The sequence below is a fragment of the Numenius arquata genome, chromosome Z (assembly GCF_964106895.1).
Source record: "Numenius arquata chromosome Z, bNumArq3.hap1.1, whole genome shotgun sequence".
Taxonomy (NCBI): Eukaryota; Metazoa; Chordata; class Aves; order Charadriiformes; family Scolopacidae; genus Numenius; species Numenius arquata.
The window spans coordinates 57,036,390-57,049,301 of record NC_133616.1 but is presented as its reverse complement, the minus strand read 5'-3'; positions in this window follow the sequence as shown (position 1 = coordinate 57,049,301).

The following is a 12,912-nucleotide window of genomic DNA, read 5'->3' as shown; positions in this document are numbered from 1 at the left end:
TGACTCACCACGGACCACCCCTGCCCAGGTCTCTGCCACACTCTTGAATCCTTAACTTTCTCTGTCTTTGTAGAAGGAAGAGAAGCTCTGGATTTCTGGCTGAGGATGGCACTGTGCCATGGTCTGCTCCTCTCCTTTTCGGGGCCTGTGGCTGTATGAGAGAGAATAAAACCAATGGGGCATGCACCCTGACTCACCACGGACCACCCCTGCCCAGGTCTCTGCCACACTCTTGAATCCTTACCTTTGTGGCCGTGTTCTCGCACAAGGTAGAGAATCTCTGGGTGCTTGAGGATGGCAGTGCACCCTGCTCTGCTCCGGTTCCCATCTCTCCTTGCAGCTCTAAATGGCAGGCAATTGGGAAAAAATAAAGGCATTAGAGACCATTGATCACTATAGATAGCCCTGCCCAGGTTTCGGCCACACTCTTGAATCCTTAACTTTCTGTGTCTTCGTAGAAGGGAGAGAAGCTCTGGATTTCTGGCTGAGGATGGCACTGTGCCATGGTCTGCTCCTCTCCTTTTCGGGGCCTGTGGCTGTATAAGAGAGAATAAAAACAATGGGGCATGCACCCTGACTCACCATGGACCACCCCTGCCCAGGTCACTACCAGACTCTTGAATCCTTACCTTTGTGGCCGTGTTCTCGCACAAGGTAGAGAATCTCTGGGTGCTTGAGGATGGCAGTGCACCCTGCTCTGCTCCGGTTCCCATCTCTCCTTGCAGCTCTAAATGGCAGGCTATTGGGAAAAAATAAAGGCATTAGAGACCATCCTTCACGAAGGACACCCCTGCCCAGGTTTCGGCCACCCTCTTGAATCCTTAACTTTCTGTGTCTTCGTAAAAGGTAGAGAAGCTCTGGATTTTTGGCTGAGGATGGCACTGTGCCATGGTCTGCTCCTCTCCTTTTCGGGGCCTGTGGCTGTATGAGAGAGAATAAAACCAATGGGGCATGCACCCTGACTCACCACGGACCACCCCTGCCCAGGTCTCTGCCACACTCTTGAATCCTTAACTTTCTCTGTCTTTGTAGAAGGAAGAGAAGCTCTGGATTTCTGGCTGAGGATGGCACTGTGCCATGGTCTGCTCCTCTCCTTTTCGGGGCCTGTGGCTGTATGAGAGAGAATAAAAACAATGGGGCATGCACCCTGACTCACCACGGACCACCCCTGCCCAGGTCTCTGCCACACTCTTGAATCCTTAACTTTCTCTGTCTTTGTAGAAGGAAGAGAAGCTCTGGATTTCTGGCTGAGGATGGCACTGTGCCATGGTCTGCTCCTCTCCTTTTTGGGGCCTGTGGCTGTATGAGAGAGAATAAAAACAATGGGGCATGCACCCTGACTCACCACGGACCACCCCTGCCCAGGTCTCTGCCACACTCTTGAATCCCTAACTTTGTGTCCATGTTCTTGTAGAAGGTAGAGAATCTCTGGGTGCTTGAGGATGGCAGTGCACCCTGCTCTGCTCCGGTTCCCATCTCTCCTTGCAGCTCTAAATGGCAGGCAATTGGGAAAAAATAAAGGCATTAGAGACCATCCGTCACGATGGACACCCCTGCCTAGGTTTGGCCACCCTCTTGAATCCTTAACTTTCTGTGTCTTCGTAGAAGGTAGAGAATCTCTGGATTTCTGGCTGAGGATGGCACTGTGCCATGGTCTGCTCCTCTCCTTTTTGGGGCCTGTGGCTGTATGAGAGAGAATAAAAACAATGGGGCATGCACCCTGACTCACCACGGACCACCCCTGCCCAGGTCTCTGCCACACTCTTGAATCCTTAACTTTCTCTGTCTTTGTAGAAGGAAGAGAAGCTCTGGATTTCTGGCTGAGGATGGCACTGTGCCATGGTCTGCTCCTCTCCTTTTCGGGGCCTGTGGCTGTATGAGAGAGAATAAAACCAATGGGGCATGCACCCTGACTCACCACGGACCACCCCTGCCCAGGTCTCTGCCACACTCTTGAATCCTTAACTTTCTCTGTCTTTGTAGAAGGAAGAGAAGCTCTGGATTTCTGGCTGAGGATGGCACTGTGCCATGGTCTGCTCCTCTCCTTTTTGGGGCCTGTGGCTGTATGAGAGAGAATAAAACCAATGGGGCGTGCACCCTGACTCACCACGGACCACCCCTGCCCAGGTCTCCTACACACTCTTGAATCCCTAACTTTGTGTCCATGTTCTTGCAGAAGGTAGAGAATCTCTGGGTGCTTGAGGATGGCAGTGCACCCTGCTCTGCTCCGGTTCCCGTCTCTCCTTGCAGCTCTAAATGGCAGGCAATTGGGAAAAAATAAAGGCATTAGAGACCATCCGTCACGATGGACACCCGTGCCCAGGTTTTGGCCACACTCTTGAATCCTTAACTTTCTCTGTCTTTGTAGAAGGAAGAGAAGCTCTGGATTTCTGGCTGAGGATGGCACTGTGCCATGGTCTGCTCCTCTCCTTTTCGGGGCCTGTGGCTGTATGAGAGAGAATAAAAACAATGGGGCATGCACCCTGACTCACCACGGACCACCCCTGCCCAGGTCTCTGCCACACTCTTGAATCCTTAACTTTCTCTGTCTTTGTAGAAGGAAGAGAAGCTCTGGATTTCTGGCTGAGGATGGCACTGTGCCATGGTCTGCTCCTCTCCTTTTTGGGGCCTGTGGCTGTATGAGAGAGAATAAAAACAATGGGGCATGCACCCTGACTCACCACGGACCACCCCTGCCCAGGTCTCTGCCACACTCTTGAATCCCTAACTTTGTGTCCATGTTCTTGTAGAAGGTAGAGAATCTCTGGGTGCTTGAGGATGGCAGTGCACCCTGCTCTGCTCCGGTTCCCATCTCTCCTTGCAGCTCTAAATGGCAGGCAATTGGGAAAAAATAAAGGCATTAGAGACCATCCGTCACGATGGACACCCCTGCCTAGGTTTGGCCACCCTCTTGAATCCTTAACTTTCTGTGTCTTCGTAGAAGGTAGAGAATCTCTGGATTTCTGGCTGAGGATGGCACTGTGCCATGGTCTGCTCCTCTCCTTTTTGGGGCCTGTGGCTGTATGAGAGAGAATAAAACCAATGGGGCGTGCACCCTGACTCACCACGGACCACCCCTGCCCAGGTCTCCTACACACTCTTGAATCCCTAACTTTGTGTCCATGTTCTTGTAGAAGGTAGAGAATCTCTGGGTGCTTGAGGATGGCAGTGCACCCTGCTCTGCTCCGGTTCCCGTCTCTCCTTGCAGCTCTAAATGGCAGGCAATTGGGAAAAAATAAAGGCATTAGAGACCATCCGTCACGATGGACACCCGTGCCCAGGTTTTGGCCACACTCTTGAATCCTTAACTTTCTGTGTCTTCGTAGAAGGTAGAGAATCTCTGGATTTCTGGCTGAGGATGGCACTGTGCCATGGTCTGCTCCTCTCCTTTTTGGGGCCTGTGGCTGTATGAGAGAGAATAAAAACAATGGGGCATGCACCCTGACTCACCACGGACCACCCCTGCCCAGGTCTCTGCCACACTCTTGAATCCCTAACTTTGCGTCCATGTTCTTGTAGAAAGTAGAGAATCTCTGGGTGCTTGAGGATGGCAGTGCACCCTGCTCTGCTCCGGTTCCCATCTCTCCTTGCAGCTCTAAGTGGCAGGCAATTGGGAAAAAATAAAGGCATTAGAGACCATCCTTCTCGAAGGACACCCCTGCCCAGGTTTCGGCCACACTCTTGAATCCTTAACTTTCTGTGTCTTCGTAAAAGGTAGAGAAGCTCTGGATTTCTGGCTGAGGATGGCACTGTGCCATGGTCTGCTCCTCTCCTTTTTGGGGCCTGTGGCTGTATGAGAGAGAATAAAAACAATGGGGCATGCACCCTGACTCACCACGGACCACCCCTGCCCAGGTCTCTGCCACACTCTTGAATCCCTAACTTTGCGTCCATGTTCTTGTAGAAAGTAGAGAATCTCTGGGTGCTTGAGGATGGCAGTGCACCCTGCTCTGCTCCGGTTCCCATCTCTCCTTGCAGCTCTAAATGGCAGGCAATTGGGAAAAAATAAAGGCATTAGAGACCATCCTTCACGAAGGACACCCCTGCCCAGGTTTCGGCCACACTCTTGAATCCTTAACTTTCTGTGTCTTCGTAGAAGGTAGAGAATCTCTGGATTTCTGGCTGAGGATGGCACTGTGCCATGGTCTGCTCCTCTCCTTTTTGGGGCCTGTGGCTGTATGAGAGAGAATAAAAACAATGGGGCATGCACCCTGACTCACCACGGACCACCCCTGCCCAGGTCTCTGCCACACTCTTGAATCCCTAACTTTGCGTCCATGTTCTTGTAGAAAGTAGAGAATCTCTGGGTGCTTGAGGATGGCAGTGCACCCTGCTCTGCTCCGGTTCCCATCTCTCCTTGCAGCTCTAAATGGCAGGCAATTGGGAAAAAATAAAGGCATTAGAGACCATCCTTCACGAAGGACACCCCTGCCCAGGTTTCGGCCACCCTCTTGAATCCTTAACTTTCTGTGTCTTCGTAAAAGGTAGAGAAGCTCTGGATTTCTGGCTGAGGATGGCACTGTGCCATGGTCTGCTCCTCTCCTTTTCGGGGCCTGTGGCTGTATGAGAGAGAATAAAAACAATGGGGCATGCACCCTGACTCACCACGGACCACCCCTGCCCAGGTCTCTGCCACACTCTTGAATCCTTAACTTTCTCTGTCTTTGTAGAAGGAAGAGAAGCTCTGGATTTCTGGCTGAGGATGGCACTGTGCCATGGTCTGCTCCTCTCCTTTTCGGGGCCTGTGGCTGTATGAGAGAGAATAAAACCAATGGGGCATGCACCCTGACTCACCACGGACCACCCCTGCCCAGGTCTCTGCCACACTCTTGAATCCTTAACTTTCTCTGTCTTTGTAGAAGGAAGAGAAGCTCTGGATTTCTGGCTGAGGATGGCACTGTGCCATGGTCTGCTCCTCTCCTTTTTGGGGCCTGTGGCTGTATGAGAGAGAATAAAACCAATGGGGCGTGCACCCTGACTCACCACGGACCACCCCTGCCCAGGTCTCCTACACACTCTTGAATCCCTAACTTTGTGTCCATGTTCTTGTAGAAGGTAGAGAATCTCTGGGTGCTTGAGGATGGCAGTGCACCCTGCTCTGCTCCGGTTCCCGTCTCTCCTTGCAGCTCTAAATGGCAGGCAATTGGGAAAAAATAAAGGCATTAGAGACCATCCGTCACGATGGACACCCGTGCCCAGGTTTTGGCCACACTCTTGAATCCTTAACTTTCTGTGTCTTCGTAGAAGGTAGAGAATCTCTGGATTTCTGGCTGAGGATGGCACTGTGCCATGGTCTGCTCCTCTCCTTTTTGGGGCCTGTGGCTGTATGAGAGAGAATAAAAACAATGGGGCATGCACCCTGACTCACCACGGACCACCCCTGCCCAGGTCTCTGCCACACTCTTGAATCCCTAACTTTGCGTCCATGTTCTTGTAGAAAGTAGAGAATCTCTGGGTGCTTGAGGATGGCAGTGCACCCTGCTCTGCTCCGGTTCCCATCTCTCCTTGCAGCTCTAAGTGGCAGGCAATTGGGAAAAAATAAAGGCATTAGAGACCATCCGTTCACGAAGGACACGCCTGCCCAGGTTTCGGCCACCCTCTTGAATCCTTAACTTTCTGTGTCTTCGTAGAAGGTAGAGAAGCTCTGGATTTCTGGCTGAGGATGGCACTGTGCCATGGTCTGCTCCTCTCCTTTTCGGGGCCTGTGGCTGTATGAGAGAGAATAAAAACAATGGGGCATGCACCCTGACTCACCACGGACCACCCCTGCCCAGGTCTCTGCCACACTCTTGAATCCCTAACTTTGTGTCCATGTTCTTGTAGAAGGTAGAGAATCTCTGGGTGCTTGAGGATGGCAGTGCACCCTGCTCTGCTCCGGTTCCCATCTCTCCTTGCAGCTCTAAATGGCAGGCAATTGGGAAAAAATAAAGGCATTAGAGACCATCCGTCACGATGGACACCCCTGCCCAGGTTTCGGCCACACTCTTGAATCCTTAACTTTCTGTGTCTTCGTAGAAGGTAGAGAATCTCTGGATTTCTGGCTGAGGATGGCACTGTGCCATGGTCTGCTCCTCTCCTTTTTGGGGCCTGTGGCTGTATGAGAGAGAATAAAAACAATGGGGCATGCACCCTGACTCACCACGGACCACCCCTGCCCAGGTCTCTGCCACACTCTTGAATCCCTAACTTTGCGTCCATGTTCTTGTAGAAAGTAGAGAATCTCTGGGTGCTTGAGGATGGCAGTGCACCCTGCTCTGCTCCGGTTCCCATCTCTCCTTGCAGCTCTAAATGGCAGGCAATTGGGAAAAAATAAAGGCATTAGAGACCATCCTTCACGAAGGACACCCCTGCCCAGGTTTCGGCCACCCTCTTGAATCCTTAACTTTCTGTGTCTTCGTAAAAGGTAGAGAAGCTCTGGATTTCTGGCTGAGGATGGCACTGTGCCATGGTCTGCTCCTCTCCTTTTCGGGGCCTGTGGCTGTATGAGAGAGAATAAAAACAATGGGGCATGCACCCTGACTCACCACGGACCACCCCTGCCCAGGTCTCTGCCACACTCTTGAATCCTTAACTTTCTCTGTCTTTGTAGAAGGAAGAGAAGCTCTGGATTTCTGGCTGAGGATGGCACTGTGCCATGGTCTGCTCCTCTCCTTTTCGGGGCCTGTGGCTGTATGAGAGAGAATAAAACCAATGGGGCATGCACCCTGACTCACCACGGACCACCCCTGCCCAGGTCTCTGCCACACTCTTGAATCCTTAACTTTCTCTGTCTTTGTAGAAGGAAGAGAAGCTCTGGATTTCTGGCTGAGGATGGCACTGTGCCATGGTCTGCTCCTCTCCTTTTTGGGGCCTGTGGCTGTATGAGAGAGAATAAAACCAATGGGGCGTGCACCCTGACTCACCACGGACCACCCCTGCCCAGGTCTCCTACACACTCTTGAATCCCTAACTTTGTGTCCATGTTCTTGTAGAAGGTAGAGAATCTCTGGGTGCTTGAGGATGGCAGTGCACCCTGCTCTGCTCCGGTTCCCGTCTCTCCTTGCAGCTCTAAATGGCAGGCAATTGGGAAAAAATAAAGGCATTAGAGACCATCCGTCACGATGGACACCCGTGCCCAGGTTTTGGCCACACTCTTGAATCCTTAACTTTCTGTGTCTTCGTAGAAGGTAGAGAATCTCTGGATTTCTGGCTGAGGATGGCACTGTGCCATGGTCTGCTCCTCTCCTTTTTGGGGCCTGTGGCTGTATGAGAGAGAATAAAAACAATGGGGCATGCACCCTGACTCACCACGGACCACCCCTGCCCAGGTCTCTGCCACACTCTTGAATCCCTAACTTTGCGTCCATGTTCTTGTAGAAAGTAGAGAATCTCTGGGTGCTTGAGGATGGCAGTGCACCCTGCTCTGCTCCGGTTCCCATCTCTCCTTGCAGCTCTAAGTGGCAGGCAATTGGGAAAAAATAAAGGCATTAGAGACCATCCTTCTCGAAGGACACCCCTGCCCAGGTTTCGGCCACACTCTTGAATCCTTAACTTTCTGTGTCTTCGTAAAAGGTAGAGAAGCTCTGGATTTCTGGCTGAGGATGGCACTGTGCCATGGTCTGCTCCTCTCCTTTTTGGGGCCTGTGGCTGTATGAGAGAGAATAAAAACAATGGGGCATGCACCCTGACTCACCACGGACCACCCCTGCCCAGGTCTCTGCCACACTCTTGAATCCCTAACTTTGCGTCCATGTTCTTGTAGAAAGTAGAGAATCTCTGGGTGCTTGAGGATGGCAGTGCACCCTGCTCTGCTCCGGTTCCCATCTCTCCTTGCAGCTCTAAATGGCAGGCAATTGGGAAAAAATAAAGGCATTAGAGACCATCCTTCACGAAGGACACCCCTGCCCAGGTTTCGGCCACACTCTTGAATCCTTAACTTTCTGTGTCTTCGTAGAAGGTAGAGAATCTCTGGATTTCTGGCTGAGGATGGCACTGTGCCATGGTCTGCTCCTCTCCTTTTTGGGGCCTGTGGCTGTATGAGAGAGAATAAAAACAATGGGGCATGCACCCTGACTCACCACGGACCACCCCTGCCCAGGTCTCTGCCACACTCTTGAATCCCTAACTTTGCGTCCATGTTCTTGTAGAAAGTAGAGAATCTCTGGGTGCTTGAGGATGGCAGTGCACCCTGCTCTGCTCCGGTTCCCATCTCTCCTTGCAGCTCTAAATGGCAGGCAATTGGGAAAAAATAAAGGCATTAGAGACCATCCTTCACGAAGGACACCCCTGCCCAGGTTTCGGCCACCCTCTTGAATCCTTAACTTTCTGTGTCTTCGTAAAAGGTAGAGAAGCTCTGGATTTCTGGCTGAGGATGGCACTGTGCCATGGTCTGCTCCTCTCCTTTTCGGGGCCTGTGGCTGTATGAGAGAGAATAAAAACAATGGGGCATGCACCCTGACTCACCACGGACCACCCCTGCCCAGGTCTCTGCCACACTCTTGAATCCTTAACTTTCTCTGTCTTTGTAGAAGGAAGAGAAGCTCTGGATTTCTGGCTGAGGATGGCACTGTGCCATGGTCTGCTCCTCTCCTTTTCGGGGCCTGTGGCTGTATGAGAGAGAATAAAACCAATGGGGCATGCACCCTGACTCACCACGGACCACCCCTGCCCAGGTCTCTGCCACACTCTTGAATCCTTAACTTTCTCTGTCTTTGTAGAAGGAAGAGAAGCTCTGGATTTCTGGCTGAGGATGGCACTGTGCCATGGTCTGCTCCTCTCCTTTTTGGGGCCTGTGGCTGTATGAGAGAGAATAAAAACAATGGGGCATGCACCCTGACTCACCACGGACCACCCCTGCCCAGGTCTCTGCCACACTCTTGAATCCCTAACTTTGTGTCCATGTTCTTGTAGAAGGTAGAGAATCTCTGGGTGCTTGAGGATGGCAGTGCACCCTGCTCTGCTCCGGTTCCCATCTCTCCTTGCAGCTCTAAATGGCAGGCAATTGGGAAAAAATAAAGGCATTAGAGACCATCCGTCACGATGGACACCCCTGCCTAGGTTTGGCCACCCTCTTGAATCCTTAACTTTCTGTGTCTTCGTAGAAGGTAGAGAATCTCTGGATTTCTGGCTGAGGATGGCACTGTGCCATGGTCTGCTCCTCTCCTTTTTGGGGCCTGTGGCTGTATGAGAGAGAATAAAAACAATGGGGCATGCACCCTGACTCACCACGGACCACCCCTGCCCAGGTCTCTGCCACACTCTTGAATCCCTAACTTTGTGTCCATGTTCTTGTAGAAGGTAGAGAATCTCTGGGTGCTTGAGGATGGCAGTGCACCCTGCTCTGCTCCGGTTCCCATCTCTCCTTGCAGCTCTAAATGGCAGGCAATTGGGAAAAAATAAAGGCATTAGAGACCATCCGTCACGATGGACACCCCTGCCCAGGTTTCGGCCACACTCTTGAATCCTTAACTTTCTGTGTCTTCGTAGAAGGTAGAGAATCTCTGGATTTCTGGCTGAGGATGGCACTGTGCCATGGTCTGCTCCTCTCCTTTTTGGGGCCTGTGGCTGTATGAGAGAGAATAAAAACAATGGGGCATGCACCCTGACTCACCACGGACCACCCCTGCCCAGGTCTCTGCCACACTCTTGAATCCCTAACTTTGCGTCCATGTTCTTGTAGAAAGTAGAGAATCTCTGGGTGCTTGAGGATGGCAGTGCACCCTGCTCTGCTCCGGTTCCCATCTCTCCTTGCAGCTCTAAATGGCAGGCAATTGGGAAAAAATAAAGGCATTAGAGACCATCCTTCACGAAGGACACCCCTGCCCAGGTTTCGGCCACCCTCTTGAATCCTTAACTTTCTGTGTCTTCGTAAAAGGTAGAGAAGCTCTGGATTTCTGGCTGAGGATGGCACTGTGCCATGGTCTGCTCCTCTCCTTTTCGGGGCCTGTGGCTGTATGAGAGAGAATAAAAACAATGGGGCATGCACCCTGACTCACCACGGACCACCCCTGCCCAGGTCTCTGCCACACTCTTGAATCCTTAACTTTCTCTGTCTTTGTAGAAGGAAGAGAAGCTCTGGATTTCTGGCTGAGGATGGCACTGTGCCATGGTCTGCTCCTCTCCTTTTCGGGGCCTGTGGCTGTATGAGAGAGAATAAAACCAATGGGGCATGCACCCTGACTCACCACGGACCACCCCTGCCCAGGTCTCTGCCACACTCTTGAATCCTTAACTTTCTCTGTCTTTGTAGAAGGAAGAGAAGCTCTGGATTTCTGGCTGAGGATGGCACTGTGCCATGGTCTGCTCCTCTCCTTTTTGGGGCCTGTGGCTGTATGAGAGAGAATAAAACCAATGGGGCGTGCACCCTGACTCACCACGGACCACCCCTGCCCAGGTCTCCTACACACTCTTGAATCCCTAACTTTGTGTCCATGTTCTTGTAGAAGGTAGAGAATCTCTGGGTGCTTGAGGATGGCAGTGCACCCTGCTCTGCTCCGGTTCCCGTCTCTCCTTGCAGCTCTAAATGGCAGGCAATTGGGAAAAAATAAAGGCATTAGAGACCATCCGTCACGATGGACACCCGTGCCCAGGTTTTGGCCACACTCTTGAATCCTTAACTTTCTGTGTCTTCGTAGAAGGTAGAGAATCTCTGGATTTCTGGCTGAGGATGGCACTGTGCCATGGTCTGCTCCTCTCCTTTTTGGGGCCTGTGGCTGTATGAGAGAGAATAAAAACAATGGGGCATGCACCCTGACTCACCACGGACCACCCCTGCCCAGGTCTCTGCCACACTCTTGAATCCTTAACTTTCTCTGTCTTTGTAGAAGGAAGAGAATCTCTGGATTTCTGGCTGAGGATGGCACTGTGCCATGGTCTGCTCCTCTCCTTTTTGGGGCCTGTGGCTGTATGAGAGAGAATAAAAACAATGGGGCATGCACCCTGACTCACCACGGACCACCCCTGCCCAGGTCTCTGCCACACTCTTGAATCCCTAACTTTGCGTCCATGTTCTTGTAGAAAGTAGAGAATCTCTGGGTGCTTGAGGATGGCAGTGCACCCTGCTCTGCTCCGGTTCCCATCTCTCCTTGCAGCTCTAAGTGGCAGGCAATTGGGAAAAAATAAAGGCATTAGAGACCATCCTTCTCGAAGGACACCCCTGCCCAGGTTTCGGCCACACTCTTGAATCCTTAACTTTCTGTGTCTTCGTAAAAGGTAGAGAAGCTCTGGATTTCTGGCTGAGGATGGCACTGTGCCATGGTCTGCTCCTCTCCTTTTTGGGGCCTGTGGCTGTATGAGAGAGAATAAAAACAATGGGGCATGCACCCTGACTCACCACGGACCACCCCTGCCCAGGTCTCTGCCACACTCTTGAATCCCTAACTTTGCGTCCATGTTCTTGTAGAAAGTAGAGAATCTCTGGGTGCTTGAGGATGGCAGTGCACCCTGCTCTGCTCCGGTTCCCATCTCTCCTTGCAGCTCTAAATGGCAGGCAATTGGGAAAAAATAAAGGCATTAGAGACCATCCTTCACGAAGGACACCCCTGCCCAGGTTTCGGCCACACTCTTGAATCCTTAACTTTCTGTGTCTTCGTAGAAGGTAGAGAATCTCTGGATTTCTGGCTGAGGATGGCACTGTGCCATGGTCTGCTCCTCTCCTTTTTGGGGCCTGTGGCTGTATGAGAGAGAATAAAAACAATGGGGCATGCACCCTGACTCACCACGGACCACCCCTGCCCAGGTCTCTGCCACACTCTTGAATCCCTAACTTTGCGTCCATGTTCTTGTAGAAAGTAGAGAATCTCTGGGTGCTTGAGGATGGCAGTGCACCCTGCTCTGCTCCGGTTCCCATCTCTCCTTGCAGCTCTAAATGGCAGGCAATTGGGAAAAAATAAAGGCATTAGAGACCATCCTTCACGAAGGACACCCCTGCCCAGGTTTCGGCCACCCTCTTGAATCCTTAACTTTCTGTGTCTTCGTAAAAGGTAGAGAAGCTCTGGATTTCTGGCTGAGGATGGCACTGTGCCATGGTCTGCTCCTCTCCTTTTCGGGGCCTGTGGCTGTATGAGAGAGAATAAAAACAATGGGGCATGCACCCTGACTCACCACGGACCACCCCTGCCCAGGTCTCTGCCACACTCTTGAATCCTTAACTTTCTCTGTCTTTGTAGAAGGAAGAGAAGCTCTGGATTTCTGGCTGAGGATGGCACTGTGCCATGGTCTGCTCCTCTCCTTTTCGGGGCCTGTGGCTGTATGAGAGAGAATAAAACCAATGGGGCATGCACCCTGACTCACCACGGACCACCCCTGCCCAGGTCTCTGCCACACTCTTGAATCCTTAACTTTCTCTGTCTTTGTAGAAGGAAGAGAAGCTCTGGATTTCTGGCTGAGGATGGCACTGTGCCATGGTCTGCTCCTCTCCTTTTTGGGGCCTGTGGCTGTATGAGAGAGAATAAAACCAATGGGGCGTGCACCCTGACTCACCACGGACCACCCCTGCCCAGGTCTCCTACACACTCTTGAATCCCTAACTTTGTGTCCATGTTCTTGTAGAAGGTAGAGAATCTCTGGGTGCTTGAGGATGGCAGTGCACCCTGCTCTGCTCCGGTTCCCGTCTCTCCTTGCAGCTCTAAATGGCAGGCAATTGGGAAAAAATAAAGGCATTAGAGACCATCCGTCACGATGGACACCCGTGCCCAGGTTTTGGCCACACTCTTGAATCCTTAACTTTCTGTGTCTTCGTAGAAGGTAGAGAATCTCTGGATTTCTGGCTGAGGATGGCACTGTGCCATGGTCTGCTCCTCTCCTTTTTGGGGCCTGTGGCTGTATGAGAGAGAATAAAAACAATGGGGCATGCACCCTGACTCACCACGGACCACCCCTGCCCAGGTCTCTGCCACACTCTTGAATCCCTAACTTTGCGTCCATGTTCTTGTA